The 18,458-nt window shown below is 40.5% G+C and overlaps 1 protein-coding gene across 2 annotated transcripts in view; it reads right to left on the bottom strand.

Annotated features, from left to right (window-relative positions):
* Positions 1–18,458, bottom strand: part of CLSTN2 (calsyntenin 2) — a 603,671-nt gene that overhangs the window by 293,383 nt on the left and 291,830 nt on the right. The gene's annotated exons all lie outside the window — the stretch shown is intronic.

Here is an 18,458-nt window from a genome sequence, read left to right as displayed (position 1 = left end):
CCGATCCTCTCTGACAAGCCCTTCCTGAGACTGGTTTATTAGTTTGAGATTTCTCATTTGTACTGAGACTTCAATAAAACAACAAGAACAAGAACAACAACAACAACAACAACAACAACAGCAAGTATGAGGTGGGCACCATGCCCCCTGCACAGCTGAGGGAACTCAGGCTCAGAAAGATGAGATAACTCATCAAAGCACGTGCAGCTACCCCATGGGAAGGCTGGTTTTCAAATTCACATATGTCTGAGCCCTTCTCCTGGCTCAGAAGGGGAAAGGCATCCCCGGGGATTCTTGGGACTCATGGCAGTGGAAGCTCCCCCGATAGCAACTGCCCACTCAGAACCACAATTATTTAGTAGGAATATCCTCTGATTGAAGGGGCAGGAGGTGCATTCAATTAACATTTCATGCAGAGTCAAAATTCATGACTCTCCCGGGGAAAATAATAAAACGTCACCTTAATCATAATTAAAAATGATACTCAGCTTCCATCTGATGTGCATCTAAATCTATTTTAGTGTTATTAGTATGGAAACAGATTCTCCATCAGTGTCATCCCCGGCTCATAAATAAACTAAAGTAAAAGCAAAATAAATTTTAAGTTGGAAGTATCAACGTAAATGCATTTTTACAAGTTGTCTTATTTACAGTCACTGAGATTCACAGTTTATTGATTGCAAGTTAAAAAAAAAAGTTATGCATATCGTACTGCATAATAAGAAGACTTTAAGAAAATGAGAGATTCACTGGCACGCATGACCTCAGTAGATGCCCTGCTGGCTAAAGCAGGGGCCATGCTCCATGGCAGCGTCCCTCAGGTCCTGGACCAGCAATTCAGTGTGAGCTCACAGGGGTGAGGCCACTGTCCAAAGCCACCACGGATCCCTGAAGTCAGGAAGTGTGGTGCCTTCCTGGATCAGAGTAAGACATTGTCCCCACAGAGCTGCACTGCCTCTAGGAAAGTAAAGAAGTGCACACTGTGACCAAGGACACTCTCAACTCCAACATCTGTCAGTCTTTACGTTTTCCTTTTTGGAAAGCACTAGTCTCGGGGACATGGCAATGTGTTTCCACCAACATTTAGAAACCCCTGACCATCCAGGACTCTCTCTCTGGATTGTTCTCCCCTATGCTTGTCACCCTGGTAAACTCACTTACCTTTCCAAAACCTACTTTAGTCATCGTGTAGGTAAAGGATTAAACACTCCTTTTCCTTTGCAGCCTCTAAGCCTCATATATCCACCACTTGTTCCACTTATCCACAGTTGGGCAATTTATTCATTTAAATGGCAGTATCTCCTTCAAGCTTTTGAGCCTCCTGGAGGTGCAGGTGAGTTTCCTTCATTTCTGTATTCACCATGCCTACCACCACGCCGTGCAAGACACGGAAGCAGTTACCTACACATTTCACTGCACTGGATTAAAACTAAACTGAATATGTTTTACCCTGAAATTTATGTCTGTTTGACTTTCTCACAAGCTTACTTTTATCTCATTAATCATTAAAACAGGCACTCCTTGAATACCTACTATGTCCTCAGCCTTGAACACTAAAAGCCAAGTACAAAACACGTCGACAGCCTCGTAACACGTGGTTGCCAAGTTAGGAGACAAGTGACATGCATACCAAAACAACTCGATTTGTATTTCCCAAAGTGTCTCCTGAGAAAGCAAGACTCTTTGTGAGAAAGAGGATCTGTGGTGAGGCAAGTGTGGGGAGCCTTGCACAGTCCTGCTTCCTGGGGAGTCAGCCTGCACGCTTGTGCAGCTCAGGTCTGAGAAGCCTTGTAGCCACACACACCGTGGCCTTTTAAAACCCTAATATTTCAAAATTTATTGGGCAATGGGAACTTTTTAAAATATAAATAAAATTAACATTCTGTAGGAGCAAGTGTTACAGAGAACAAATTACAATAAACCTCAAACTAGAACTATAAACCTAATAAAATACAAGCACAAATGAAAATCTGTTTCGGAAGAAGTTCAAAAGGTCTGACCTCTCCTTTAGATAAGTGAGGCCTTAAAAAAATGTGTGGCTCCATTGATTGAGTGTCTGACTCTTGATTTCAATTCAGGTCATGATCCCAAGGTTGTGGGATAGAGCCTCGCGTTGGGCTCTGTGCTGGGTGTGGAACCTGCTTAAAATGCTCTCTTTCTGCAAGATTTTCTCTTGCTGCTCCTTTCCCTCCTTTGTGTGTGCTCTCTGTCTCAAATAATAATAAAGGAAGGTAAGCGAGGCCTTGTCTTGGAGAAAGTCCTCCTTTGTTCTGCTATTGCACTTGGGTTTGCTCCAATAAACTTGTATTGAGCAGCTATTATGTGGCAGGCATGATCCCAGGGGCTGTGGCCACAGAGCTGAACCAGATACCAGATCAAGTATAAAGCTGTGCCTAGATTTGTGAGCATGTGAGTGTAGATGTACAAGTGTGTGCGACTGAATGTGTGAGTGTGTGTGTGTGTGTGTGTGTGTGTGTGTGTGTGTCTGTGCATATGTGGGCACGTGATGCCTAAGACAGAGACTCCTCCTACAAAGAGCCTAGACTCCTAGGTAGATGTAGCGTGAAGGAAAGGAGAGATGACATTTCCTCAGGTGTGAGGCAGGGTCTCATATGACATAAAGTCCCGAATGGCTGTGATGTGAATTTAACTTCATGCTAACGTCATTCTCTTGATAATAACCACACTACAAAACCCACCCCATGCCAGGCAGCCCCACTCTGCAACCATTCTATTCCCTGCCACACTGGTCGGCCTGCCACCCAGAGGGCCACCCAGGTACAGGCAGCACCAGGAAGCCCTGTGGCATATTGCTGCATAGCCCTGGCCTCAAGGCTCTAATCCTCTTAGCTGTGACTGAGGTCAGATGTTAACGCTCCTCCCTGGCACTGAATGCAGACAGCCTTCCTCTCCACTCCCCCTGGCATTTCTGACGGACAGACTGCACTCCTTATAGGAGAGGAGCTGCACACTGGGCAGAAGAAACATGGGCACAGACCTGGGCTACACCAAGGAGGACCAAAGTGTGCTCTGAGCATTACCAGGCCTGGTTGTGGTTCCAGCTCTGACATGGACTAACTTTGGTGTTAGTCTAGGCCTTTGGAGTTAGTTAACTCTAGGCCTGCTTATCAGGCCTTACCTGCCATGCAGGTAGTGGACTCTAGGCAAGCACTGCCCAAACATCCATGTGCTTGTGAATCACCTGGAGGCTCCATTAGGATGTGGATTGACTCAGTAGATCTGGAGACCTCAGATTTTGCATATGTAACAAGCTCCCAGGTGATCCTGAAACTGCTGGCCCATGGACCACACTTTAGGAGGCATGACAACCCTCTTTTCCCTCTCCCAGAGCCTGCAGTCCCACTTCTTAGCACTCCCTGGGAAGGCTGAAACCATGGAACTTATGGAGGCCCTGCGTTGTATATAGTTATGATCATTACCTATGATGTCCCAAAACATCAACACCCTTGCATAACACACTTCTGGGAAGCACACCGCTAGCTGACCATTTACCTGGCAATGGCTTTCTTTCTAAAGTCTGGATTAAAATTTTGAGCCCTGAATTAGCCTTTTGACAGTGAGCATTCACATCCTAACTTGGAAAGGGGAGACCAAGAGCACATTGCTGTCCCTGTCCATTGGTAGGGGGCTTTAATGCATATACCTCCCACTGACTTTGTGCTACACTCCAACATGATGGGGAAAGACTGAGCCATGAGATCTGAGAAGCTCTTTGTTCCTAGAGCGTGGTTGAGAAAATGGGACTGATATAGATAGGAAACATGTGCTTCCGAAAATCAGGGAAGGAAAAAAGAACTGTGGGCTATAGTGGCCTGGCAAGGGTTCTAGAACAATCAGAGCTTCACAATGAGTGAGGTGGAAGAAAAAGAAGTGGTGTTGATGAAAAGCAGTATATAAAAAGTACAGATAACCATGGCAGCATGTATATGTACTTCTCTATGTGAATGGAGAGTGAGGGATGATATGGGTAAGCTCGGGCCCTTCATCTGGGGAGGGGCCTGCAACACAGCAATGTTCATCCCCAAGAGAATCACTTTGGGAATATGCACTTTTCCTCCACAGGCTGTTGGGCAGTGAGGACTCCGTCAGGCCCCATTGCCTCTGTGAATGCCAGACATGGCAGCCTGGGGAATGGGAGTCATGTCCTCTCATAAAGTTCAGAGTCCCGTGAGCTCTTGCTGCTTGTAAGCTTCCCCGTGGGAAGGTGATGGCTGAGTGTCAAAACCCTCCAGGTCCATAAAAACCCTGTAGTTACCAACCAAGTGGGAAGTCACTGTGGTGGACAACTGCATCTCTGTCTTGTATAGGCAGAAGTTAGCTTCCCTGGTCTCTGGGAAGCCAGAGCACAGAGAATGATGTTCAGCATAGAGCACACGAGCCTTTCAAAATGCAAAGTAAACTTAAGTAAAAAATACTCTCAGATGTCGGCCCATGGAAGACACATGGCCACACTTTTCAATATTATATTTCAGATATGCTTTCTTCATATTTCTGCTCATATATCTCATAGGCAGGTTTTCCTGAAAATAGTGAAGATGCATTTTAAAACCACGATGTGGTTTCTATGAGTCTTTCTCAATGAACCTTCACTGATTCCTGGAATAGGTCAATTTCCCCCACTTTTACATATTCACAATATACTGTATAGGTCCTCTCCTCTGCAGCATGTAAGGCAACTATATTAAATAGTTTGTGTGCTTATTGAAGGCCCATCTTCCTTCCTGACAGAACTCCAGGGCCTTCATCTGTCTTGTTTATTTCCTAGATTCAAGTACAATTCCTGATACATAATAAGAACCCAAGCAAAATTTGCCAAGCAGAGTCTGGGGCCAACATGGCAGAGAAGTAGGGGAAACTGTATTTCCCATGTCTCTTAAACAAAGAAGGACTGAAGCCAAAGGACTTTGAACCCCAAGAGTCTGGGGGGAAAAGAGACTGAGTCTAAAAGGAAGACACCGGGACATCCTTGATGGGCTATAGGGCTACTTCAAGGAACAAATCAAAGCACACCTGGTGGAGGGTACAAAACATCACTATGAGTAGGGAAATAAATAACCAAAGTCACAACAAGAGAGAACAAGAAACACTCTCCAAAAAACACCTCCTGAAGGGCTAGGCCCTGGACAGTATATGAACTCCCTCCCCCTCTTTAAGGTAGCAGTGCTTGTAGGTGCAGAGCACATAACAAGCTTTTAAAACTCTTAAGGGACAGAAAACTAGCCAAAATGACAAAACAGAAGAATTCTCCTTAAAAGAAATTGCAGGAAGAAGTGACAGCTAAAGAATTGATCAAAACAGATATAAACAACATAACTGAACAAGAGTTTAGAATAATAGTCATAAAATTAATCGCTGGGCTTGAAAAAAGTATAGAAGACAGCAGAGAATCTACTGCTGCAGAGATCAAGGGACTAAAAAATAGTCACGATGAATTAAAAGATGCTATAAATGAGGTGCAAAATAAAATGGAAGTGGCCGCAGTGCAGATTGAAGAGGCAGAGGGGAGAATAGGTGAATTAGAAGAGAAAATTATGGAAAAAGAGGAAGCTGAGAAAAAGAGATTAAAAAAAAAATCCCAGACCATGAGGGGAGAATTAGAGAACTAAGTGATTCAGTCAAATGCAACAGTACCCATATCATGGGAATTCCAGAAGAAGAAGAGACAGAAAGGGGCTGAAGGTGTACTTGAACAAATCATAGCTGAGAACTTCCCCAATCTGGAGAAGAAAACAGGCAGTGAAATCCAAGAGGCACAGAGAATTCCCTTCAGATATAAATTGAATTGATCTTCTGCATGACATATCATAGTGAAACTGGCAAAATACAAGGATAAAGAGAGAATTCTGAAGGCAGCTAGGGATAAATGGGCCTTAACATACAAAGGTAGACACATAAGGGTAGTAGCAGACCTATCTACTGAAACTTGGCAGGCCAGAAAGGAATGGCAGGAAATCTTCAATGTGATGAACAGGAAACATATGCAGCCAAGAATCCTTTCCCAGCAAGTCTGTCATTCAAAACAGAAGGAGAGATAAAGGCTTTCCCAAACAAACAAAAACTGAAGGAATTCACCACCACTAAACCAGCCCTACAAGAGATCCTAATGGGGACTCTGTGAGTGAAGTGTTGCAAGGACCTCAAAGTACCAGAGACATCACTACAAGCATGAAACCTACAGACATCACAATGACTCAACCCATATCTTTCAATAATAACACTGAATGTAAATGGACTAAATGATCCAACCAAAAGACACAGGGTATCAGAATGGATAAAAAAATAAGACCCATCTATTTGCTGTCTATAAGAGACTCATTTGAGACCTGAGGACACCTTCAGATTGAAAGTGAGGGGATGGAGAACTATCTATCATGCTACTGGAAGTCAAAAGAAACCTGGAGTAGCCATACTTATATCAGACAAACTAGACTTTAAGTTAAAGGCTGTAACAAGGGATGAAGAAGGGAATTACATAATAATTACAGGGTCTATCCATCAGGAAGAGCTAACAATTATAAATGTCTATGCAACAAATTCGGAATCACCCAAATATATAAAACAATTAATCACAAACATAGCAACCTTATTGATAAGAATGTGGTAATTGCAGGGGACTTTACTAGTCTCCTTACAACAATGGACAGATCGTCTAGACAGAGAATCAGTAAAGAAACAATGGCCCTGAATTGTACATTGGACCAGATGGACTTGACAGATATATTTAGAACTCTACATCCCAAAGCAGCAGAATATACTTTCTTCTTGAGAGCACATGGAACATTCTCCAAGATAGATCACATACTGGATCACAAAACATCTCTCAATAAGTATAAAATAATTGAGATCATACAATGCACACTTTCAGATCACAATGCTATGAAACTTGAAATTAACCACAGGAAAAGTCTGGAAAACTTCCAAAAGCATGGAGGTTAAAGAACATCTTACTAAAGAATGAACGGGTCAAACAGGCAATTAGAGAAGAAATTAAAAAAATATATGGAAACAAATAAAGATTAAAATACAACAATCCAAACCCTTTGGGATGCAGCAAAGGCAGTCCCAAGAGGAAAATACATTGCAATCTAGGCCCATCTCAAGAAACAAGAAAAATCCCCAGTACAAAATCTAACAGCACATCTAAAGGAACTAGAAGTGGAATAGCAAAGACACCGCAAACCTAGCAGAAGAAGAGAAATAATAAAGATCAGAGCAGAAATAGACAATATAGAATAAAAAAAATAGAACAGATCAATGAAACCAAGAGTTGGTTTTTTGAAAAAGTAAACAAAATTGATAAACCTCTAGCCAGGCTTCTCAAAAAGAAAAGAGAGAGGACCCAAAGAGATAAAATCATGAATGAAAATGGATTTATAACAACCAAGTCCTCAGAAAGAGAAGCAATAATCAGGGAATGCTATGAAAAATTATATGCCAACAAACTGGACAACCCGGAAGAAATTGACAAATTCCTACACCCCCATACACTACCAAAACTCAAACGGGAAGAAACAGAAAGTTCTGAACGGACCCATAACTAGTGAAGAAATGGAATCAGTTATCAAAAATCTCCCAATAAATAGGAGTCCTGGACCAGATGGCTTCCCTGGGGAATTCTACCAGACATTTAAAGCAGAGTTAATACCTCTCCTTCTCAAGTTGTTCTAAAAAATAGAAATGGAAGGAAAACTTCTGGATTTCCTTGAAATCCCATGAATTCCTAGCACACCAGCATTACTTTGATTCCCAAACCAGAGACCCAGCAAAAAAAAGATAACTACAGGCCAATATCCCTGATGAATGTGGATGCAAAAATTCTCAACAAGGTACTAGCAAATCGAATTCAACAGCATATAAAAATTATTATTCACCATGATCAAGTGGGATTCATTCCTGGGATGCATGGCTGGTTCAATATTTGCAAATCAATCAGTGTGATACATCACATTAATAAAAGAAAAGGTAAGAACCAGGAGATCCTGTCAATAGATGCAGAAAAAGCATTTGACAAAATATAGCATCCTTTCTTAATAAAAACCCTCAAGAAAGTAAGGATAGAAGGAACATACTTAAACATCATAAAAGCCATTTATGAAAAGCCCACACCTAAAATCATCCTCAGTGGGGAAGAACTGAGAGCCTTTCCCCTTGAGATCAGGAACACGACAGGGATGTCCACTCTCACCACTGTTGTTTAACATAGTGTTGGAAGTCCTAGCATCAGCAATCAGACAACAAAATGAAATAAAAGGTATCCAAATTGGCAAAGAGGAAGTCAAACTTTCACTTTTCACAGAAGACATGATACTCTACGTGGAAAACCGGACAGACTCTGCCAGAAGTCTGCTAGAACTGATACATGAATTCAGCAAAGTTGCAGGGTACAAAACCAATATACAGAAATTGGTTGCATTTTTATACACCAATAATGAAGCAACAGAAAGAGAAATAAAGAAACTTCTCCCATTAATAATTGCACCAAGAACCATAAAATACCTAGGGATAAACCTAACCAAAGATGTAAAAGATCTGTTTGCTGAAAACTCTAGAAAGCTTATGAATGAAATCGCAGAAGACACAAAGAAATGGAAAAACATTCCATGCTCATGGACTGGAAGAATAAATATTGTTAAAGCATCAATACTACCCAAAGCAATCTACACATTCAATGCAATCCCAACAAAAATTGCATGAGCATTCTTCTCAAAGCTAGAACAAACAATTCTGAAATTTGTATGGAACCACACAAGACCCAGAATAGCCAAAGTAACAGTGAAGAAGAAAACCAAAGCGGGAGGCATCATCATCTCAGATTTTAACCTCTACTACAAAGCTGTAACCAGCAAGGCAGTATGGTATTGGCACAAAAACAGACACGTAGACAAATGGAGTAGAGTAGAGAACCCAGAATTGGACCCACAAATGTATGGTCAAGTAATCTTTGACAAAACAAGAAAGAATATCCAATGGAAAAAAAAGTCTCTTTAACAAATGGTGCTGGGAGAACAGGACTTCTGCAACATGCAGAAGAATGAAACTAGACAACTTTCTTACACCACACACCAAAATAAACTCAAAATAGATAAAGGACCTGAATGTGAGACAGGAAACCATCAAAACGCTGGAGAAGAAAACAGGCAACAACCTCTTTGACCTAAGTCGCAGCAATTTCTTACTTGACCCATCTCCAAAGGTAAGGGAATTAAAAGCAAAAATGAACTATTGGGACCTCATCAAGATAAAAAGTGTCTGCACTGCAAAGGAAACAATCAACAAAACTAAAAGGCAACTGATGTAATGGGAAAAGTTATTTGTAAATGATATATCGGATAAAGGGCTAGTATCCAAAATCTATAAAGAACTCACCAAACTCAGCACCCAAAAAACAAAGAATCCAGTGAAGAAATGGGAAGAAGACATGAATAGACACTTTTCCAAAGACATCCAGGTGGCCAACAGACACATGAAAAGATGCTCAACATCACTCCTCATCAGGGAAATATAAATCAAAACCACACTGAGATACCGCCTCATGTCGGTCAGAGTGGCTAAAATGAACAAATCAGGAGACTATAGATGCTGGTGAGGATGTGTAGAAACGGGAACCCTCTTGCGCTGTTGGTAGGAATGCAAACTGGTGCAGCCATTCTGGAAAACAGTGTGGAAGTTCCTCAAAAAATTAAAAATAGAACTACTCTAAGACCCAGCAATTGCAATGCTAGGAATTTACTCAAGGGATATAGGAGTGCTGATGCATAGGGGCACATGTACCCCAATGTTTACAGCAGCACTTTCAACAATAGCCAAATTATGGAAAGAGCCTAAATATCCATCAACTGATGAATGGATAAAGAAGATGTGGTGTATATATACAATGGAATACTACTTAGCAATGAGAAAGAATGAAATCTGGCCATTTGCAGCAATGTAGTTGGAACAGGAGAGTATTATGCTAAGTGAAATAAGTCAGGCAGAGAAAGACAGATACTGTATGTTTTCACTCATATGTGGATCCTGAGAAACTTAACAGAAGACCATGGGGGAAGAGAAGGGGAAAATAAAGTTACAGAAAGGGAGAGAGGCAAACCATAAGTGACTGTTGGATACTGAGAACAAACTGAGGGTGGATGGGGGGTGCCGGAGAGGGGAAAGTGGGTGATGGGCATTGGGGAAGGCACTTGTTGGGATGAGCACTGGGTGTTGTATGGAAACCAATCTGAAAACCAATTATATAAAAAATTTTCTCTAGTGAATTAATGACTGATTGAGTGAATTCATAGTCTAATCTTTTGGGCTAGAAGGGTCTGGGACACTAGCATTGGAGCAGGATGCCAGGGAAGAGTTACAGGACATTAATATCAAGGTTGGAACTAAGTGAAGGACCAACTCCCTCCTCTGCCAGCTCTTAAATGTTTATTCAAACAAAGAGATCTGGATGAGTGGTCTGGACCACAGGCCACTGTAAGTGTATTCATGGAACAATGAGTCTATTCTCTTTTCCCTCATCCATACAAGATAGTAATACTTAAGTCCTTACAGAACACTTACTTGCTGAACATAAACATGTCCTGAGAATATTTTCCAACATAGCACTTCCAGTAGTCACTGACAACTGATGAAATGACAGGAGATAAGAAACCTATTTATCATCCTGACCACAAGTGACAGGGATGGGCAGGCACAATTTGACATAATAAGTGTAAGTCACGCCATGAAATGGCACTCTTAATATTCCTCTTTTTTTTTTTTATCTTGCTAAAAATACTGGAAAGCAACACATAGAATAACTTACAAATTATAATATCTACAGCTGATTTCACGCATTATCATTTTTCATGTTGTGTCACATTGTCAACAGTTACAATTTTTCATCTCCTGGGATGTCAATACATTACAACTAATTATCGGGGACCTATACCACTTCTCCCACTCCGAGTCTCCTAAAGGATGGTCATCATGTCATCGGAAGAGGAAGATTCTCTGATGGAGATGGCAAGTATAGAGGGAGGGACCCTAGGAGTGCCCTGTAAAACTTTGGCCACCTCTTTTAACCATCTTTAGAATACTCCATATCCCCTGGTGTGTCTTCATTGCTTCAATCTTTCAGAGCTGGCATACATCCTCCCTAGTTCTTTATTCTTCTTCTTTGCTAGGAGTAAGCCCAGGGATCATCCACCATTAGCAAAGGCCTCACCTCCTGGCCTGTAGGACTTGTGTCAGTACACTGGCAGTATAAGTGAGATTCATGTGTGTTATCATTTTATATCTGTATAAATGTTGTCTCATCTGCCCTCCCAACAAACTGTATCATTACTTTCAAATGAAGAAATGAGGATCTGTGAAGGTATGTAACTTGACTAAGGTTTCATAGCCAGTGAATATTACAGTTCAGTGGGGCTCAAATGTTGTCCCTTTATTTCCAAATCTCATTCTTTTTCCACAATGCTATGCAGTGTCTCATGCTTGTTTTCTTTGATCGTGATAACTTGGTCAGTAAGCACTACTGTAAAAAGAAAACAGAACATCCAGCTGCAGTTAAGGTAGAGCTCTATGGCTGGGGCTGGGGCTGGGGCTGGGGCTTAGAGAAATGTCAAGGCCAGAGGGAAATGCACAGATGTAATGTCTGTACCTGGGAAAGACAGAAGCATATTCTATTTTTCTAGAGTGAAATTCTACAATACAGGATGTTTTTTTCTTTTCAAAATGTCTATTATATATGTGTATATACACACAAATATATACACATACACACACACACACATATATCTACATACATAATTTGATCTCTTTTAAGATGCTTTTTCATATTTCATCATCATTGAAATCAGGATGTATCTTACAAACAATGAATCAGTGGCATCTCTCAATGTCAGGCCAGGCTGTAGTCATAGTGCAGTTGTCATGGACAGTGTATACACATCAAAATTTACAAAATGGCTTTTAGCACTTGAACAAAATCCTGGATACAATAATGGGAAACTTTTAAGACATACTGCCCTAGCTATGCTCCAGTGGTACTGAGGATGATACTATGCAGAAAAAGTTGGACTTAGATAGCACTGAGTGATAGATGATAGTTGATTAGAATTTTCAGCCTCTGAATGTGAGGATAACTTGTGGACAGCTCAAGCACTGAATTTTAGCTATATTTTATAGTATTTTATAGTATACATAGGAGTGATAATAGTATTCTGATTTTAAAACTCTTAATACATATAAAATAAACTTTTTTCCAAAGTATCAAGAAAGCATGTGTCATAGGTTAGCTGGCAACATTTTTCCATTTTTAGTGGCACATAAAAATATGGTGCATCTTAAAATTGATGGCACCTTTGCACCAATAAGTAGAGCTCACAAACATATTGTGTGTTAATTCACATGTGTATGTGTGTCTATTCTACAACCCTAAAGAAAAACTGAGTTACAGGTCTGGACTGAACCAGAATTGTGGAGTTATCATTTTGCTTTTCATGCGACCGACCAACCTGCCCCGTCCTCACAGCCAACCTTTGGGGAGACTGGCAGCAAAAATTGTGTCTATTAAGGACTTTGTGCAACCCAAATGCAGAAAAAGATTACTGGGACAGGTGATGAGATGTACAGCACATATGAAAAATATACAGAAATATTTTTTTCCATGTGTCGCTTTTATTTTCCCCCAAAGGAATGTGTTAAATTTAGCTGGGCAAATGTAACTTCCGTTTTAGATCTACATCCCTTGTACTTTACACCATGAATGCTGAACTAAAACTCTGGAATTCAAATCCCTTCTTGCTTAATCATTCTATTCTTTCAATGCATCACAAATTTCTTTGTAGCCAAACCCAAGGCTCTGAGGCATTCTTGAAATAGTTCTTTTAAAGCTGACATTTAAAACTCATCCCTAACTCAAATTATAATGGTTTTGACATGGTGTTCCGAGAAGGTACAGGGCTTAATAGCAAACACTTCTCATGTATTAAGCAGGATTAGTCAACCTAATTTCTAAAAAGATGTCATAATGAGTACACCACAACAGATGTTTTAAAATTTGGATGAAATTTGCTTCTATTTTTCCCTTAATGTCTTGAAACATGAAAGGAAAGGTCCACTTCTAAAAGTGAATAGAAGTCTCTGGTTACTAATTACAAAACAGGATGCAAAGAAAATGGGTGAGGTTCCTAGTAGAAGTGAAATATATTAAAAGTAGTTTCTTCTGGACGGTATAGATTTTTTTTCCACTCTGTGAAGGAAATGTTCTTAAAATAGAACACAGAGAACTTTACCTAGCTGAAAACCATGCATAATTCAGCATAGAGAGTGAACCATAATCTCTTTACACTGTTTGGGTAAATGGTTTGTGCTCTGAAAACAGGAATTTTCCAGATAGCAGTGAAAAGTCAGATTGTATTTCTCTTCAATACAAGTATCTGCCACAACTAGAGGCCCTAGCAATCTATCCTATGGCCCCAAAGGGTCAGGAGAAATGTTGTCTGTCCTCAGATCTGAGACAGGATGCAAATATAGCATTGAGGCTGACACTTGGAAAAGCATCCATGTTTAGCTCTGAGCACATAGATAAGTGTAATGGGTCTGTCCCTCTGAATGCTGGGTGGATTTATGTGAATGCATGTTGATTTCTTTCTTCTGTAATTGGGAAATACCAAATAATCACTCATAAAGGCTTTGATTTGTTTTATATAAATACTTTTGAGACAGTAGAGCCTGGAGTTTAGAAACATAATTTCAAATCCGTGGCTACTTCAATTGTTAACTACACAAACTACACAACAGGCAGCACTGCATAGAGATCTCTGTGAGAAGAGAAAGAAATGAGGTGAAATTTATGCCCCAGCTTACTGTTTGGCAAGAGTTTCTGGGATTTGTCATAGGGAGAGAGTGTCCAGAGAGAGAGCTCAGCAATCCCCCTGAGCTAAGAAGTCAGATTCAGAAGTTTGAGAAGATCAAGGCAGCTAGAATCTGTGGGCAAGAGTATCAGAAAGGAAGGAGATGCAGAGAGAAACAAAGACAAAGAGACACAGAGACAAAGACAGAGGGAAGGAGAACACGCTCTGGAGATAGCAAAGAACTTCCTTGGGTCTTTGATTGAGTACCAATCAGAGCACACGAGTAAGAAAACCACCAAGGCTGGGGAAAGAACTACTAAAGGAACAGGAAGTATAATCCCTGGAGCTCACCTGGTGCGAGGAGTAGTTTGCATTCCCACCATCCAGTGAGGAAAACCTTGTAATACATGAGGCACGGAGTACTGCTTTGGTGTGGGGACAAATTACCCGTAGACTTACGGCTGATCTGGTCCAAACTAACCATACTTAAAAGTAAGTCTTGAACACCTTGAACTGATTCCAAATCACTTAACTGGGTTACAAAATGAAGTCCTCAAATATTTAAAGGTATAATAAAAAATGCTGCAACTCAACGTAATATTCACAATGTCCAGAAACCAGTAAAAATCTACCGGGCATGCAAAGAAACAGGAAAACACATGAAAAGAACAAGCAGTTGTTAAAAACAGACTCAGAAATGACACAGATGATAGAATTAGTAGACAAGGGATTTAAAACAACTACTATAAATATATTTCATATGTTCAAAAAGCACGGGCAGATATAGGAAAGATGGAAAATAAAAAAGATGAATAGATAGGTAGATAAATAACAGATGTAGACACATGACAATGATTTTATACCTATCTATTTATCATAGAACTTCTATAAATGAAAAAAATACATGAGGTTTAAAATATACTGGATGGGAGATAACAGCAGATTAAATACTGTAGCAGAGCAGTGAACTTGAAGGCATAGCAATGAAATTATCCAAAATGAAATAAAGAAGGGAAAAGAATGAAAAATAAAATCAGTACAGCATCAGTGCATCAGTGAGTTATGGGACAATATCAAACAGCCTAACATACTTGTAATTGGAATCCCAGAAAATAGGAGTGGAGATGGAAAAAATGTTTGAAGAAACAATTATTGCAAATTTAACAAATTTGATGAAAACTATAAACTCATAAAAAGCTCAATAAGCCTCAAGGAGAAGAAATAAGAAAACACATAAGGCACAGTATATTAAAGAGTAAAATCTTTAAATTCACCCAGAGAAAAAAAATGCCTATTACACACACAAACAAAGGTAAGATTAAGAACAGACTTTTCATCAGAAAAGTCTGTCTACTAGTCAGAGACAGTAGAGTAACATTTTTATAGTTTGTTTGTTTGTTTTTTTAATATAATAGGAGTTAACTCATAAGGGTGTGTTAAGGTTTAAAAGAGGTAATATTTTTATTTTATAATTCTTAGGCTAGCACAAAGTGGGTGCTATTTTAAGTATTTAGTAAATTAAACAAACAAAAACAAAAACAATTGTAGGCTTCCTTTCCCAAAAGATCCCAGAATTTTAGGTGTGCAAAGAGGCCCTTAGAAATCATCAAATCCAAATCAATGATTTTACAGGATTGATCCCTGAGGCTCAGAATTGGGATCACCCTTGGTCAAGGACAAAAATGAGGTATAGGCAGAGGGAGCTTTGGGACCCCAATAACTCATGGGTCTTCTTGATGACACCATCTGCCATAGTCACTATCCACGGTCAACCATTTGATTTTCTCCAGCCTCATTCCCAAGTATCACTCTTCACTGCAACCTTCTTTTTGTATCTGTGGCTTTTCCCTAGAAATTACTCTCCTAAGAATTTGCTTTGCTCAAGCAATTTATTCTTCTTCATTTTCCTCCTTCTAGCAAATAAAGTGGTCTCATCTATAGTCATCTAGTTCAAAGCAGCGTTTAAATCTTGGATGAAGATAAGTCCCCCTACTCACTGCCAGCTTGTGAAGGCAATGGTCTAGTCACTAGGAGGGTGTTTAGGATCCCTGGGGAGATTCTGGGGCTACCCCTCTGGGCCCCTACCTCTCCCAGTTCCACTGGCAAAACAGATTTGGAGCCTGCTGGCACAGAAAAAACAGACAGCAAGGGCTCCTCACCGGAGCATATTTGAAAAGGTAAGACCAGACCCTCTGTTAGTCACAACAAACTAGAAGATTAATTAAAGCCACTCAGACTAACAGGTGGGTCTCCAGAGGTGCACAGCACTGGACACACCTTAAGCCTTGATTTATCACTTAAAATTGTTATCACCAAGCGTGCATTTAAGTTTCTCCCCAAACACACCACTTCTGCACCCAGCACACTTAAGCTCCCCTTTACCACCACCTTTCTTCTTGGGAGGTTACACGGTAGACCTGCAAAGACTTCAGGGAAAGAAGAGGGTTAAAAATGCTGGTGTGCAACTGTCAGGGCCCCCCTCCCATCTGGCCCTAAGAGGCCAATAACAGGGAGCAGCAATGCACATTAATCAATCCATGTGCCCAGCTATATACAAAGAGTCATGTGTTAAAAACATGGAGGACAAAATGAATATATCTTGAACTTACTACATGCAAGAAACAATTATTATAGTTAATCCTTGCAACAACATGGAGGTATAAATATTATTCCTACTTTGTAGCTGAGGAAGTTGATGCTTAGAGAGGCTAAGTGAGTCATAGAGCGAAATAAAAGCTGAGGAGACAAGTTTCACACACAGGACAGTTGTCTCTCCTGGTGCTGTATGAGCTCAGGCAGGAGGAGAGCACTGTGGGTGGTGGCCACAGTCACAGGTGGCTTCCTGCAGGAAGTGGTGTGCCTGCTGGGCTTTGAGACAGGCAGAGAGGAGGGATGAAAGAAGGCAAGCTTAGGGATACAACATTAATAAAGCAAAAGAACAAGAGTGACCAGGGCAGGGACAAGATGCACTGAGAGTGATAGAAGTGGAATGAGATCAGAGTGGATGAAACGGATGCAATCCTTTTACGATCTTCTCATGTGGGCACTGAGATAGACAGATGATTTCATGTGGAGGAGTAGTATAAAGAAAAGAAGTTTTAGGTATCTGGCTATTCCTAAGCTAAGCTATTCTTTTTTGGGAAGGAACAAACAAATCCAGGAAAGCTTCTTGGAATCTCTTACCATGGTGCTGAGCACACAGCTGAATAAGACCATAACAGCTGGCACTTATTAAACATTTTGAATAAACCAAACACTTTGATAAAATCTTTCCATGCCCCATCTATTCTCCACTATAACTTTGGCAGTATGTCACTTTTACTGAGCACATTTTACAGAGAAGGAAACTGAGACCCAGAGGGTCAAGCACCTTACTTGCTCAAGTATACACCATTGGTAAGGAGCAAGCCTGATTTAGACATGAGACTCCAGAGCCTTTGCTCTATGGCCTTGTAACTCGAAGTATGATCTGCAGAGCAGCAGTGTGGGACTCACCTGGGAGCAGGAGTATTTGTATTTGAAGATCTTTTCCTTAATGAACATGAAAGCTCTTAGAAAAACATAAAGCATTATCAAAGGGAAGGTATTGGAAATGCTTTTCAGCCATGGAAATTGGATTTAAGACTGTGACCCTTTCTTGGTTTATGTCTTGCATATTTGAATCTCAGCACAGAGCTGAATGGGTCCAGATGCTCTTGAGCAAAGCCCTAGAGCAGGTGTCGTCAAACCTTTTATATAAAAGACTCGGGAGGAAATATTTTAGGCTTTGCAGGCCATATGGTCTCTGTCATGATTACTCAACTCTTCCACTGTAGCATGAAAGCAGCCACAAACAATACATAAATGAACAGCGTGGCTGTGTTCCAATAAAACTTTATTTATAAAAACAGGAGGTGAGCTGAATTTGGCTCCCAGGCTATGGTTTGCCATCCCAATGCTAGAACACCAGATATTCCCTCTCAAAGAGGGGCTGTAGAAAGGAGGGCAAGGTAAGAAAATATGCTTTTCTTTGAATGGACATTCTAGTAGTCACCTGGAGGCAGGACATTCCAACCAGTCCAAGAAAGGTTTGGATTCTGAGTATCTAGAATGAATACAAGATGTACTGACAGACTGAAGAACAGTAACAGGCTATTTATAGCAGGGGAAACTTTTTTACTCCTTCATGTCAAACTCTTGTCAGATGGGCTCTGCAGAAGAGAAGGGCATGTCAACTAATTTCCATCAATTCTGTTTTATTCATTCATCCTTACTGACTACTATATGCCAGATATTATAAATAAATACAGGATAAATTATGTAATTCCCCTGTTTTCAAAAAGTTCATAACCCAAAGGGGGAAGAAGGTATAAATACACAGCCCAAGCCAATGTTGTGTGTGCTAGAAAGGTGAAAGCTAAGACGTACTACATGAGCTTGGAGGAGGGCACCGTATACAGACCAGGAGAAGGGAATTAGAAGCAGCTATCAGGGAGAAGGTAAGCCTCTATTGATATCTCAAGTCTTGGAGGATGCAAAGTCAACCAAGTGAAGGAGGGGCAGAGTGAAAAATGTGCAAAGGCTATAGGTGGAAGGAGCATGTGAACTTAAAGCAATGTGACTGCAGAACCA

The sequence above is a fragment of the Neofelis nebulosa genome, chromosome 5, assembly GCF_028018385.1.
Source record: "Neofelis nebulosa isolate mNeoNeb1 chromosome 5, mNeoNeb1.pri, whole genome shotgun sequence".
NCBI classification, from domain to species: Eukaryota; Metazoa; Chordata; class Mammalia; order Carnivora; family Felidae; genus Neofelis; species Neofelis nebulosa.
The sequence above is the reverse complement of the archived record's forward strand: the minus strand, read 5'-3'. Positions and strand labels throughout refer to the sequence as shown.